The sequence below is a fragment of the Polyergus mexicanus genome, unplaced genomic scaffold (genome assembly GCF_030449975.1).
Source record: "Polyergus mexicanus isolate NDT 795.1 unplaced genomic scaffold, iyPolMexi1.0 SCAF_21, whole genome shotgun sequence".
NCBI classification, from domain to species: domain Eukaryota; kingdom Metazoa; phylum Arthropoda; class Insecta; order Hymenoptera; family Formicidae; genus Polyergus; species Polyergus mexicanus.
In genome coordinates this window covers 1,612,502-1,626,813 of record NW_027223341.1, presented here as the reverse complement: position 1 = coordinate 1,626,813, position 14,312 = coordinate 1,612,502, and the positions used below count along the sequence as shown (strand labels likewise).

The window sequence follows — 14,312 nt, the reverse complement described above, 5'->3', positions numbered from 1 at the left end:
TTTTTTGGCACTAATTAATTTGTCTTATTATTCTGTACATAGAAGTATTACGCTAAAATTATCGAAAACTGAATATTTTATTTTTTATATCAAAATATGTCAGATTAAAATATAAAATAACTCAAAAAGTACTTAATGAAAAAAATACTTTATTATAGTGTTTTGGAAAGCTCTCGATATCAGCTATAAGAATACTAAATAAAAAATGGGGGTTTCCATTTAAGATTTTAAAGTTGATCTTCACATGACCTTCAAATAATTTTCCAAGGTCAAATCATTGTCACCATGTTATGGCCTCCTTGAAGTCACACAACTTTCGTTTGAAACATTTTTCGATTTAATGCAGTGTTTCTGAGATATTTGAGTGGGTCGTTTAAAATGGGACACCCTGTATATCATTATGCGAGAGGGCACGACAATGATCTCGCGCCAGCTTATTCCAACGTGAAACGTTGCGGCTTCCTCGCTATATAAAAGCGATATATTTAATTTCATATTGATTCATCGCTTCGATTAACATCGCATGCATGAGAGAGAGAGAAAATAGTAAAGAATGTTCATGCAGTATATTAATAAATATACATCGATGACGAATGCATTTGCAAATGCATTTTCCATAAAACAGATATTTCTTATAATTCTCCGTTTCAATTGATTTAAGATAAAGAAAGGAAATAAATCATTTTACGAGATTTTCATGGAAAATATTACATATAAGTTACATATAAAAGCTAAATTAAAAAGACTGCGAAATTGTTTTATTGAATATTTACGTGGAAGAAATATTTGGAGTAAATTGAATAAATTAAAAAAACAAACAAGCAAGTTATAAACTCGAGAAAAAAGCATGCATAGAAGAAGTTTCTCTATGTAGAAATATATAACATTAGGTAAATGAAGAGGCGCGCTAAATAAAGCTGCACGTACTGGCGCAATAACAAATGCATTGTTCTTGTTATCTCTCCTACAATCGCGGCTTGTAGAATTTTTTATACAAGGATCTTGCATTTTCATCTATGTTCTCGCAGGGATAACTTGATGATATGGTACGTGATGCATTTTATCGCGACAGAATTACATTTAAACGCTAATGTCCCGCTATAAATGATCATTCTCCCGCAGCCCGTTATAAATATAAATTTCAATCGCCAGTCCGTTATCATTTTACTACGAAAGACCGTTCATTAAGCCTGTCAAATGACAGGCGTAACCAATGTGCCATTAAACTGAACTATTTGCAGGATTCTCGCGTGTTTGCGCGACGATTGAAAATTAGCATGATCTTAGATTTTCGAGCCCCATTTAAACTTTTATCTAAACTCATTGCAATCTGCCGTTGAAATATTTCTCTTTTCTTTGCCCTCCATCATTCATGTTTGCGGATAATCATCGTCTACTGAATCTACGTCTCGTTATTCTGTACATAAAAGTATTACGGTAAGATTATCGAAAACTGAATATTTTATTTTTCATATCAAAATATGTCAGATTCAAATATAAAATAACTCAAAAAGTACTTAATGAAAAAATACTTTATTACAGTGTTTTGGATAGCACTCGAGATAAGCTACAAGAATATGTAATGAAAAATAGGAGGTTCTATTTAAGAAATTAAAGGCGTCCTTGACTTGACCTTAACGATGCCATCCAAGGTCAAATCAATGACACCATCTTATGTTCTTCTCAAAACCATACAATTTTTGTTGAAAACGTTTTTCTCTAAAATGCTTAGTTTTTGAAAAAAAAGGGGTGTACGGGTGGTCTAGGACACCCTGTGTATCTACCTTTCTGTATCTTTCTCTCTCTCTCTCTCTCCACTGTTTCGATGAAATTATTTATAAGCTTACACGCCTACGTAAAACGTTTAATGCATTATAGATTAGCGCTTCGATCGATTTTCTGACCAATGTGTTTTATTCAAATTGTAATAATTGATATTAGATGATTGATAAGAGACATAGCACATTAAACAATGTATAAAGATCATAGTGTTAAATATTAAAATATATGATTTTGTAAAACGCGTTAATATTGTGATATCGAATCGATTGTCACGTTGTATGTTATTTGATAAATTCTTACAATGTCCGATGACACGAACATTTTATTGATTATCATACGGCCGGGAATATTATTGTATATGACTCTACCATGTAAGGCTAGATAACTGTCAATGGCAAAGAATTATTATTCGTTATATTTTCCAAGGTTTTAACCAAACAAGAGCAACCGCAAAATTATTTATCGAAATATACGCCTTCTCTCTCTCTCTCTCTCTCTCTCTCTCTCTCTCTCTCTCTCTCTCTCTCTCTCTCACGTATTTCCCTCGTTAATAATTCATATGGCCCTTGGTCAGCAGCCAGAAAGCGGAATGTTTCTTTGAAACATTTTGCGCAGTTGCACGTGACACCTACACTCTATAAAATATTTGTGCATGTGTGCTTTAAAATATATATAAAACGCTGAAATCGATGGAATACGTGTCTTAAATATAGCCTCTTCCAAGAGCACTAAACTTCTAATCATTTAAAATAAACTTTACTATACAAAATATGTATCGAAAATTTTTGAGTTTTAAGGGGACATATCCCGTTTGAAACCTCGAAAAATGAGTATATTTTCTAGATTCTTTTGCTACAACTTAATAAAAATTTTTAATTTTTTTTACCATATTAATAACTACCGAAATAAAAATTTTCAGCTTAAAAAAAAATTTAAAGTTATGGGAATATTTGCGGAAATCCTCCAAATTTTACGTGGCTGCACGGTGTGCATGAGAACGTTCGTAGATTATATTTGAAAAAAATCCAAGTTTTTTTTCTCTTTAAACATTGTAATAGCTGTCTGCTATCCAAGCGTTCTTTTTAATTTCAAAAAATAAAAGAATGGCGGCGTGTTGAAAAAAAGTTTCGGTTTTTTTGAAAAAAGATCCATTTTTTTTTTGTATAACGAAAAAAATGGGAAATCGAATTTACAAAAGGTTTCGTTGGCGGATGCGGAATCTTATTAGAAATACGCATGCAAAATTTGAACTCAATCCGTCGAACGTAGCCCGAGTTTTCATGTACACCGTACATGAAAACATAAATCTGCAAATATTCACGTAACTTAAAAAAAAAAAAAAAAAAAAAAAAAGGCTGAAAATTTTTATTCAAGTAGTTAATAATATTGTATAAATATCGTAAAAATATCAAAAATCTTTATCAAGTTGTTGCGCTGCAAAAAAAAAATCTAAAAATGTACTCATTTTGCCAGGTTTTAAACGGGCTATGTCCCTTTAAATAACAAAATATAATTCAAAGTTTTGCAAAATTTCTCAGTTTTAAATGACGAGGATAATTATACTCTAAAACCCAATGTATTTCTCTGCAAATATTATATCTTGTCATCGTAAACATAACATATAAGATATATGTTATAGGGAGAGTAATCTTTATAATTAATAATTTTTGTAACTAATTGATAAAAAGGATGTTATATTGAATATCATTATTAATCTCCTTGGAAGTATAAAATTTGAATCGGTTTGATGCTGTTTAAGCTCGCCCGGATTATCAGCATTATATGGGAAACAGGAACTGTCGAAGACGTAGCTGCTCTATATGACAGCGAAAGTTGCTCCAATTTGCAAGGTTTCCATTCCAGGATGTGATCAAGTCGGCGCGCTGTAACCACAATTGGCTGTATTTCCATGTCTCTTACGTAGCGTAAATACAACATACGTATATATGGTATATATATATGTCGTCAACGACCTCACCAACTTTGATTGGTTCGAAATTGGTTTCGAGCTCAATCAGACATACAGCGCAGCCTGTATATGTACGTATCGTCGCAATAAGCATTAATTCCGATGTCCCCTCCCGCCACCTCCTCGTCACCTCCTCAACGAGACAGCCTCCGCTTGTATGATTGTAAAATGAAATGACTCATTGTACCCGGCATTGCAAACAATGACATCGAGAAAGCGCACGCTGAAATAACAGACGTAAAAATAATATCACTCGCATAAACGAAAAACGCATAACGAATTTCTGTCGCGAAGAAATAATAGATTTTTTAAATAGCGATTCATATGATCGTCGATATTCCCAACTATTGCGCACACATATATATTCGATATATCATAAATTATTTTTTAAAGATGAATTTTGATAATACGCAGAAATCGAAGACGCAACGATGTCGTAAGATATAATTTTATGATGTTTCGCGGGATCATTTTTATATAAATTAAATTATTATTGCAATTTTTTTTTTTTTTTTTAAATATATACAGGTAATAACTGAAAATGGAAAACGAAACGTGTGGTAAAATGAACGTTTTTTTCAATGCTCATCTATTTATAATAAATAATATATGTAATATTTATTATTAATATTTATTATTTCCATATAATTTTTTAACACTTTCTTTCGAAATTCTCTCGTTTTTCCAGTTTTAATTTTTCATCCATATTTCAAAAGTCGATAGTCGATGACGCCAAGCCTCGAGAGATTCGATTTTACAAGAGAACACGCGAATTAAAAATCATAACAGCGCTGGCGTGTGCTTGCGTAGAGTCACGCGTGACGTGGAAGTATGCGTACGCGAAGGCACGCAAGAGAAAATAGGCTGAGAAGATAGCGAGAAGACGCGAAAGAGAGAGAGAGAGAGAGAGAGAGAGAGAGAGAGAGGAAGAAAATGACAAGGAAACATCTTTAGATAAGTTTCCTCGATTTATATCAAAGATTCCTTTAGGTGAGACTTAAAAAATAGGTCAATATCGGTGATCGGCAAAGCGTTTTACTTCGTAAAACAATTAAATTAGAAATCCCAGGCATAATAAAGTGTTTTTGAAACTATCGACTTTTGAAATATGGATGAATAATTAAAACGAAAAAATTTCGAAAAAAAGTGTTAAAAAATTATATGGAAATAATAAATATTAATAATAAATATTACATATATGTTTATTATAAATAGGTGAGCATTGAAAAAAACATTCATTTTAGCACATGTCTTGTTCTCCATTTTCAGTTATTACCTGTATTGAAAAAGAAAAATTATTTTTGCAATAATAATCTAATTTATATAAAAATAATCTCGATCTCTTAATGGAAAATAAAATAGCAAAGATAATGACTCGCGAGAGGAAATATTGTAAGATATTTATAAATAAATCCGTAATATGCCGGATAGCTGTTATTTTTCTAAGGAAAAGAGATCACGGCGAGCGTGTTCTGCGTCGTGAAATAAACACAGCACTAAAGCTTGCAACAACATTGCTGCAATATTGCAATATTGCATATTGTAGTTTAATGTTGCAGAAATATTATAAAGACATTATTTTACAATATAACTTTAGTAATGTTACAGCAACATTCCAAAAATATTCCAAAGAAAGTATTCGATAATCGCTAGTTCATTCGTTTACCGCTATGCGGCGCATATTGCGCTATCTATTCCGCAAGTTTACAAAGAGCGGCTAATAAGATTGAAGATATAATAACTATTTTTATTAGCTTAAATTGTATGATATAACCCCAACACAGGGGACTCAGACATTGGACTAAAAATTCTTATAATAGTTTCCATTCTTATATAAAATCAAAAATTTGATAATAATTTTTGATTTTATATAAGAATGGACAAACATGCAAGATACTTCAGATTTTAATAAATAAATTTTGAGATTATATGAAGATAAGGGAGGTGTGAAAAAACTTGTTGTATGCGTAAATCCACCACAATCTTTTTGCATATCTGAATATTTCGGATACAAAGAGATTATGAATTTACAAAATTGCAAATTGAGTTTTTTCTTATTTCTTTTAGATATTCTCTGTCACTGTCGAATGTGTACCGAAAAATTTACAATTTATAATTTCGTTATTATTATAATACAGAAAATCTATATACACACTAAATCCTGATTCTTATATGCCTAATTTCTTATTATTTTTTTCATATGTTAAAGATATTATGTCAATAAATATACATAAAGCATTATTGCATATATATTATATTGCTATGTTGCTGCAATATTATATTGCAATATTTCTGTAGGCGGACATTTTACTGTTGCTGCAATATCATAACAACGTTGCAGCAACATTTCTGCAATGTTGCAATCTTGCAGAAAAATGTTGCTGCAATGTTGTTGCAATCTTGCGGTGCTGTATGGGAAACGTCGCATGCTTGTGCTTCGTTTCTTAACGACGCAGGAGGAACAGTTTTGTGAAAGACGGCGGCGATGTACATTCCACCGTACTGACGAATCATCGGCTATCTGAGGTGTTTCGTTCTTCGATTATTGCGAGCAGCATCAAAAACTGTACAAGAGATCACTTATGAAATATCTGTGATTATAAATGAATATGACCGGGTTTTAATTAATTTCTATAAAAAGGGCTTAATCTATTCCTGATCTTTTTTGTAAAAAGGATATTAAAAAATCTCATGGGTAATGTGAAAACTAAAAAAGAATGATATATTTCAAAATATTTTTGAATGTAAAATTATCTATTCTCTATTGAATATTTTAAAACTGAGATTTAATTTTAAAACTGAGTTAATTGATATACGAGATTAACGAGGTTTGATAAAGTAAGTTGCAAAAGGAAAACTGAAATTTTTATAATTTTGAACACTTTTTGCGCTTCAATATACATATACAATTTTTATAAAGAATCGTTTCATATTCTTTATTATTAAATAATATTAAAATTGGAAATCAAAAAGTAGCGGATAATGAGGACGTTTAATAAATTTAACAAGGATCAACTCTATATCTACCATGAAACTTTGGGTGAGTATCGTAGCATAAAACATTCTACAATTTCAATGTTCGAGTTTCTCGACGAAAGCGGTTTCGATTTTCTACGCCATTCAATAAATTCACCTCGCGGTAATATCAACACGACGTAACATGGTCATGTGTCGCTTCGCAAAAACAGCACCGTGCTCGACTTGATATAAAAATGAACAAAAAAGCAGACAGAAATTCAACTGCGTAATATCCTCTCCGAATCGACCAAAATATACGATGCCCCGACATACCAAGAGAGAGATATTTATCAACGGGAGATTAAAACGGGACATCTTTCGCGTGTGTTCGCGCATACATACGAACGCACACGCATTCGGATACCGCAAGATTTCGGTCCCTTCGGCCACTTCGACTGGAATATATCTCTCAACGTGCAAAATAATTCGATAAAAAGTAAACCGCGCAAAAAAAAGGTCGTTTCTCGCATTGACGCAATATGCAAATCGATTTACGATCAATCTAGCTGAGAACGTGGATTTTCCTACGCTCATTGTAAATTCAAATTGTAGAAACGCAAATTATACGATCACGCGTTGATGTATGATGATTGCTATATCAACAATCTTGGAATGTTGATGTTGAAACGCAGATAATTATCTTAGTTCGTAATTTCTTATCGCTCTTTTGAAACTGTTGTATTTGAAAATGACCGTGACATTTATATATAATTATGTTTAAAAAGTAATAAGCATTTTTTTTTTTAAATTGGATTTACAAACTAAAGATATATAAGGGTAATATTTTAAATTTATCTTCTCAAATTAAAGTACTTAATTACAAAGCAAAGTGCAACTTATTGTTAGTGTTAATTGAAAAATAAGATATCATATCTTTATTTCTATTTAACTCGTAAATATAAAATTTATTTATAAAGTAAAATATTGAAAAATGAGATTCATTAAATATATCAAATTGCTTATAACTCAAAATATAGCTGTCTCTCGGCATTTATTACGCAAAACTACACTGAGAGACCCATTTTGTTGAATGAAATAATATTTCTTTGAATTAACTGAATCTCTTGTTTAGATATGGGCAAACAAATCCTTTAATTAATACAGCAAGAAAATTTAGTTGGAAAATTTGATAATATTAACACACAAATTTTATTCAGTGAACAAAATTATTAATTGTATAAAATCAAATTTTTGATTGTTTTTTATTTTAATTTTGTTCACCGAATCACATTTGTGTGTTAGTATTACCAAATTTTCCAACTGCAGTTACATTTGCTTTTGTTACATCAACCAAAGTTTATCCATATTCAACAAGAAATTTACTTGATAGTTGTCTCTTGTGATACGATAAGAAAAAGATATACAGATTATATTCTCCATCTTTTCAATTGTCTCGTCGTTAACGAGAGACTAATCAGTATTTCCCGGACAGATGAATCCGCCATGATTGAAGATGCACCGCATACTGCACATCACATTACACTGCATAACAATTGACTGCGCAATGACACATGAATGCGCAAAATAGCTTATGATATTCAATTAAACGATTTAATTTAAGTAACAAATACAATTATTTAGAACGCGATGAGATGGATGAGTTTGTTATCGCAACAATAAAATTTTATTCAGATAAACAACTTCATGCAAACAAAATAGTTTGTTAGCGTAACATTCAACTTCTTTCCAGTAACATAATTTTTATTAAATAAAACCAAATTACATGTTTAGTCAACAAAATGATTCAACCAAATAATTTTGTTCTATTTAACGAAATGGATCTCTCAGTGTATCTTTTACATTAATTTAAATAAAAACAGTGTGAAAAACCGGACTGCTTTGCACATTGTGTTAATCTGAAAATTCAGTTACAGACATTATTTGAGAATAAAACGAGAGAAAAGATAAAAGTCTGCCGCGCCGGAAGTGCTTACGTTAGCATGTAGCATGGGTGCATTTCCTCCGTTAACGCAATTTTGCATGCTCGCGTTGCTTCGAATCTACAGTTCCATTCAAACAACGTCGTGACTCAGAATAAAAAGTCAACGTTATCTCGTGTATTATTTTTTCGTTGGCTCATTGTTATCGCGAGAACGCCGGATTGCAAGTGTCTCCTTTTGTTCGTATTGATCGGGAGCTCATATCGTGAGTGCTATCTGGACACTTTATACATTTAACGGTCTACGTATCTCCGCGTTACTGCTTTAAAATGAATAATCAGCAGTAGTGACAGACGAAGCGTTTAAAAAAATAAAAAGCAAAGGAAAATCTGACGGCCACGATCGTGCAATCTTCGAGCAGAAGCGCGAATCATAAATCATGACTCAAGCTTCCTCTGCAACTGCCTACGTCATTCTTGCAGGTTCGTTTGGCACACCGAGTATATTTTATATACTTTTATATACGTACTATAATTTACATTATGAAAATTCACTATTGGAAAAAGAACCAGATGCCCAAGTTTATTGCATGACGTCTATGATCTATTTATTTCGACCATTACTTACCGCTAAAGCCATCTATAGGAAAACGGTGGAAGCAAAGTTGTACACCTAATAATATTAATTAATAAAAATTGATAAGTTTTGTGTGAATATATTTTCTTATCGTAATTTATCTTGATCATACTCTTGCCACTTTTAACTCTGATTTCGATTAGATATGTTAGAAAATTTTTTAAGTACTAGACAATCATATTATTTTTTACGTTTAATAAATAAAAAAAAATTGAAATAATTTATGTTGAGAAGAATTAAGGAAAAATTTTACAGCAAGATATGGTATTAAATTAATTTTAAATACAAATATGTTATGATCTACTTTTTATATTTATATATTATAATTTTTTTTTAAGTTAATTATGTGCGCTAAATTATATCAGCACACACACACACACATACACACATAGAGAAGGTATATTCTAGATATTCTAGGTATATTTTGCAATTTTTGTCTGGATATCAAACTTGCTTGACACAGATCTCATTTCAGGGATGTAATTTCAGCAGTACTTTATTATTAAATAACGAAGTGAAATTACACTCTGTAAATTCCGCAGCTTTGGAATTTATTATTCGATTAGCCGTTACAAAGCTTTGATCGTTTCAAGCAACAAGAATACTCGCGGCAGAAATAATTTGCTCGCGAGAGTAGGAATTCCGAATATCCTTCTCTCTTTCTCTCAGCCAGCGTTTAGACGTTTCGTCCCGAGATAAATAAGAAGAGAACGCGGGCGCAGATGAGTCAGACGTTTCTCCATAAACTTTCTAATATCGTTTAAGACCTCGCAAAAGATCCTGCGCATCCTTCCACCTATTATTCTGAACGATTTATAGTCCACCAAATAAGCGGTTGTATTTGGCGAATCGAAAGAACGGCCAATAATCGGGGAATCCCCCGCTTTACATTTTATCGATGCCCGGTAGGTTAATCGCATGTTAAGCGTTTTCCCACCGGTTAATCGTTTGTGCGAAAAGCATGGATGATGAATGAGCAAAGCAGGGAAAAGTTATAATTGCTTGATGGGAACCATGCGGTCACGTGCGCCATTTTATTTATAAAATGCGGAAGAATGAATTCGCGCGAGGTATTCGCGCGTGTATCATTAGTATGAAATATTCGAATAATTATAGCATACAATTAAAACTGAGAGCAAAATAATTCAACGCATTATTGTGAATAAATTATAATATGTACAGATATTATTTATTAACAGATATTATTCTCTATTTGACTATAAATTCAAAATTGCATATTCTCCGATTTCTCTCTATACGAGATAAATATTCCGCTGTAACTTAATAAATTATATCATCTGGATCAGCCATTAATATGTAGATACTAATAAACGTAAATCACTATTGAACACGCTCAATTATATATCAGTATAATATTATATTGCAAGTCTATATTGATTTATGCAGAATAAATAATTTATATTTAATTTAATCAAAAACATTGAATTTAAATCGTCAGGTTATTTTATGCAAATTTTCAATCAAATCAGTGCAAAATATAAGTGGAATTTATTTAATGGTTTATATATTATCGTTGTAAAAATGTTATCTTCAAAATAATGTTATGAAGTTTACAAGGGAAATAGTAATGCGGCATGCGACAATAAGAATTTCTTTAGCTGATTTTATTGTTATCGGATCAAGGATTATTACATAATGTAACATGCAATTCTAAGATTTCGTCGACCTTTTAAGGATTCTTGAATGTTCGATCTTTTTTAAATAAAAAATATACTATAATTAGATTAATAAGATAATATTAAAATTGTAGAATAAACTTTTCACACACACACACACACACATACAAATAAAAACAATATCGACTATTATTCTGATCATTTTATGTACTACATTCCATTGTATAATATAATATTATAAACATGTTAACGGAAATTACGGAATAAAAGAATTTATTTGATCAGAGATAATTAGTTAAATCTGAAAAAAATTGAATTATCTCAATTCTCGTGAAAACAGTTTATATCAATAAAACCATCTTTATTGAAACGCGCTGCGATTCCAATAGAAAATTTTTACCTGCGAGAAATACTGCATTAAATCTCCATTTATTTCTTCGACAAATCAAATCCCGAACTAACGAAGAAAAATCAAATTGATTTTATCTCGCACTTTCAAGAACGAATAGTCAACAGCACTCATTAGAGTTTGTAGAATCGACGCGCGCAAATTCACCATCGTAATAATTCATACATTTCAATGAGCAACATTTTGGAAGTAAATTTATTCTCGTGGCAAGAAGGAACGGAAATTAGTTGCACTCGAAAACTGTAAACTCAATTATTGCCAACAAACTCGTCTCTTTCTCTCTCTCTCTCTCTCTCTCTCTTTCTAAATAAATAAATATATCGTGTATACTGTATAAATGTATTGTATTGCTGTGGATTTTCAAATTGGCCAATTAACAATGGGTATGTTACAAAAATCAATATCTCGATTGCGTATCAAATATCGTAAAATCCATCTTGTTTTTCGCCATTATATGTTTCACAATAATTAGTCTTTAATCTATACAAATAATGATTTACATATAATTTTATATATTGTGAATATCTTATATGTGAATATTAAAAAAGATATACTTTTGTATTCGGAGAGATATATTATAACATACAAAACAACATTATATTTGAAAATAAAAATTATAATATATCATACGCGTAAAAAAAGCTCATTTTACGAAAATTTTTATCGATAAAAATCAATAACAGATTTACAATTTGCATTTAAATTTCATTGTTACAATGAATGAAGTTCTCGTCTACAAATTTCTAAAATTTATAGATTGGAAAAAATCGTATTGTTCCCCCTTTTCTTCGATCAATCGCAAAGTATAATAAATCTAAAGATATGGAATTAGAAAAATCATTAAAAAACATAACACATAGTTAAACTATAGATTTAACATCTCTGTAATGACAATGTGTTGATATTTAATCTGATATTAATTCACATGCATTATGCAATTTTCAGCCACCCGAGGCATTTTTTCCATAATTATACCTGAACAATGTGATCATGAATCATGTATCAATGATCTCTGATGCAGAATACTCCCACGTTGTGATAATTCACAAATTTCGTTTTACATATATTTATGCTCTCTTTATTAACTAACAAACAAAATTTTATCACGGCACAAAAAAAAATTTTAAATGTTGACATGGACAAACGAATAATGGAAAAAAAAACTAATTGATGAAAAGTGTATTAATCGATATTAAGTGTCATTTTACGCTCCAATAAGTTGCTCTCTTCCTCAGCAAATAATTGCATAAATAATAATAAACTATTTTCCCTGATATTTTTACTTAACCAATTCGCAAATATTTATTTCTTTTTGCATAAATAAGAAATTACGAATAACTTTTCTTGCATCGTAAATTATAGATGATATGGTTGCCGTTGCTAAGAGGTCAACATTTGAGAAACATTTCACATCCATATATTTCGAAAGAATTTTCTTTTATGAATATACAGGGTGTTAGAAAAGTCTGGAAACGGTCAAATATCGCGAAAACGAAACTTTTCTGAGAAAAATGTTTCCAACCAAAGTTATAGAGCTCTAAGTGACGCATTATATAATAATATTAGTATGACCTTAAATAGCACCGTCAAGGTCATATAAAAATCATTTTGAATTTTTTAAACAAAATCCTCTATTTTTCATTATATATTCTTGTAGCTTCATATCATCGTAATATTTCCATAATATTTGAATAATTTCGAAAGATCTATTTTACTTACTACGAGTAGATCTGAACGTCGTTCCGTTATCGAAGACAGCAGCAACGACTCCGCATTATCGTCTTCGCGTACTTCTGCTTCTGCGTCCGTTTCTCTATTGCACTCCCCCACGACGAGATGTTTGAAGTTAGCGGCCGGTTAGCGGTCACTACTCGCGCGTTCTACCAACCTTCGTCCTTTTCCCGCGCACCGATTCTCTATTCCCTTTCTTTATTCTTCTTGCGCACGATCGCGCGATTTTCACTACACCCGCGGGGCACAACACACGGTACCCATGACGACGTTCTCTCTTAGCACTTACGCTTATGTGTATAGTAATTATTAGCTCATTCGACACCACGATTTTTGAAATGAATTTGCTTCTTTATTGACGGACGGGCGTGTGATATTAAAAATGGAGACAAGGAAACACGCGTAGTTTTGCTCCGACCTGATGCTAAATGCGCGCGAACGATGAAACCAACCCTACTCAATGACAGTCGGCGCGCTACTGACACGCTCCGCGGATGTATAGCCGCTATAGCGACGGCGCACACTTAAGTCTCCGAGATAATCGCGCGCATGCGCTGGATACATGCGCCGCGCGCATACGCCGTCGCAGTAAAAGGCGAAAACGCGCGATCCGCGTTCCTGCGGTTTACGAGTGGAAGATTTGGTCAGAAAATAATGTCGCTGTTTGTCGAGTCATTCGTTTTTCATCAGTAAATGATATTTACTTCGTTCATCGTGTAAATTGTGTGCGAATAAGAGGAATAATATTAGGATAAACCCGCCAAGACTGTGAATGATACACGATCAAAAATGTCTGATAAAATAATGTGACATTTAAGACGTATGTTAGTCTTCGAAATACGTCTTCTTATTTATATGGCTGACAACACTTGTGAGAATAGTGAAATAACAGGATGATTAATATCCACATAAAAAAGTAACATATATATATATATTTAAATTTCTTCAATTAAATTTATATGTGTATAAGTAATATATTTTATAAAATTCTTAAATAGATGCAACCTTTTGTATGAAAACTTTAGATTTTGTGCTTACAAAATTTTTGTATTTCAAATTTCCAATTGATTTTTGCAATAACTTTAAAGAGAATTACAACTTTCATCATAAAACTCGTAACATAATCTCTATACTATTTGCTAGAGATGATCGATTCGGAAAGAGGATATTATTGGCTGCTATTGGCTGCTCCGATTACGTATTCGCGCATACAAATTTATGACGTGAATGGAATTCTAGTAATAAAAGAC

At 31.6% G+C, this 14,312-nt stretch overlaps 1 protein-coding gene across 1 annotated transcript in view; it reads right to left on the bottom strand.

Annotated features, from left to right (window-relative positions):
- LOC138942115 (uncharacterized) overlaps window positions 1–13,545 on the bottom strand; it is a 58,150-nt gene extending 44,605 nt beyond the window's left edge. Inside the window, exon 1 of the mRNA XM_070312153.1 lies at window positions 13,051–13,545. The gene's annotated coding sequence lies outside the window, so the exon portion shown is untranslated. The remainder of the gene's footprint in view (window positions 1–13,050) is intronic.
- Window positions 13,546–14,312: the final 767 nt, after the last annotated feature.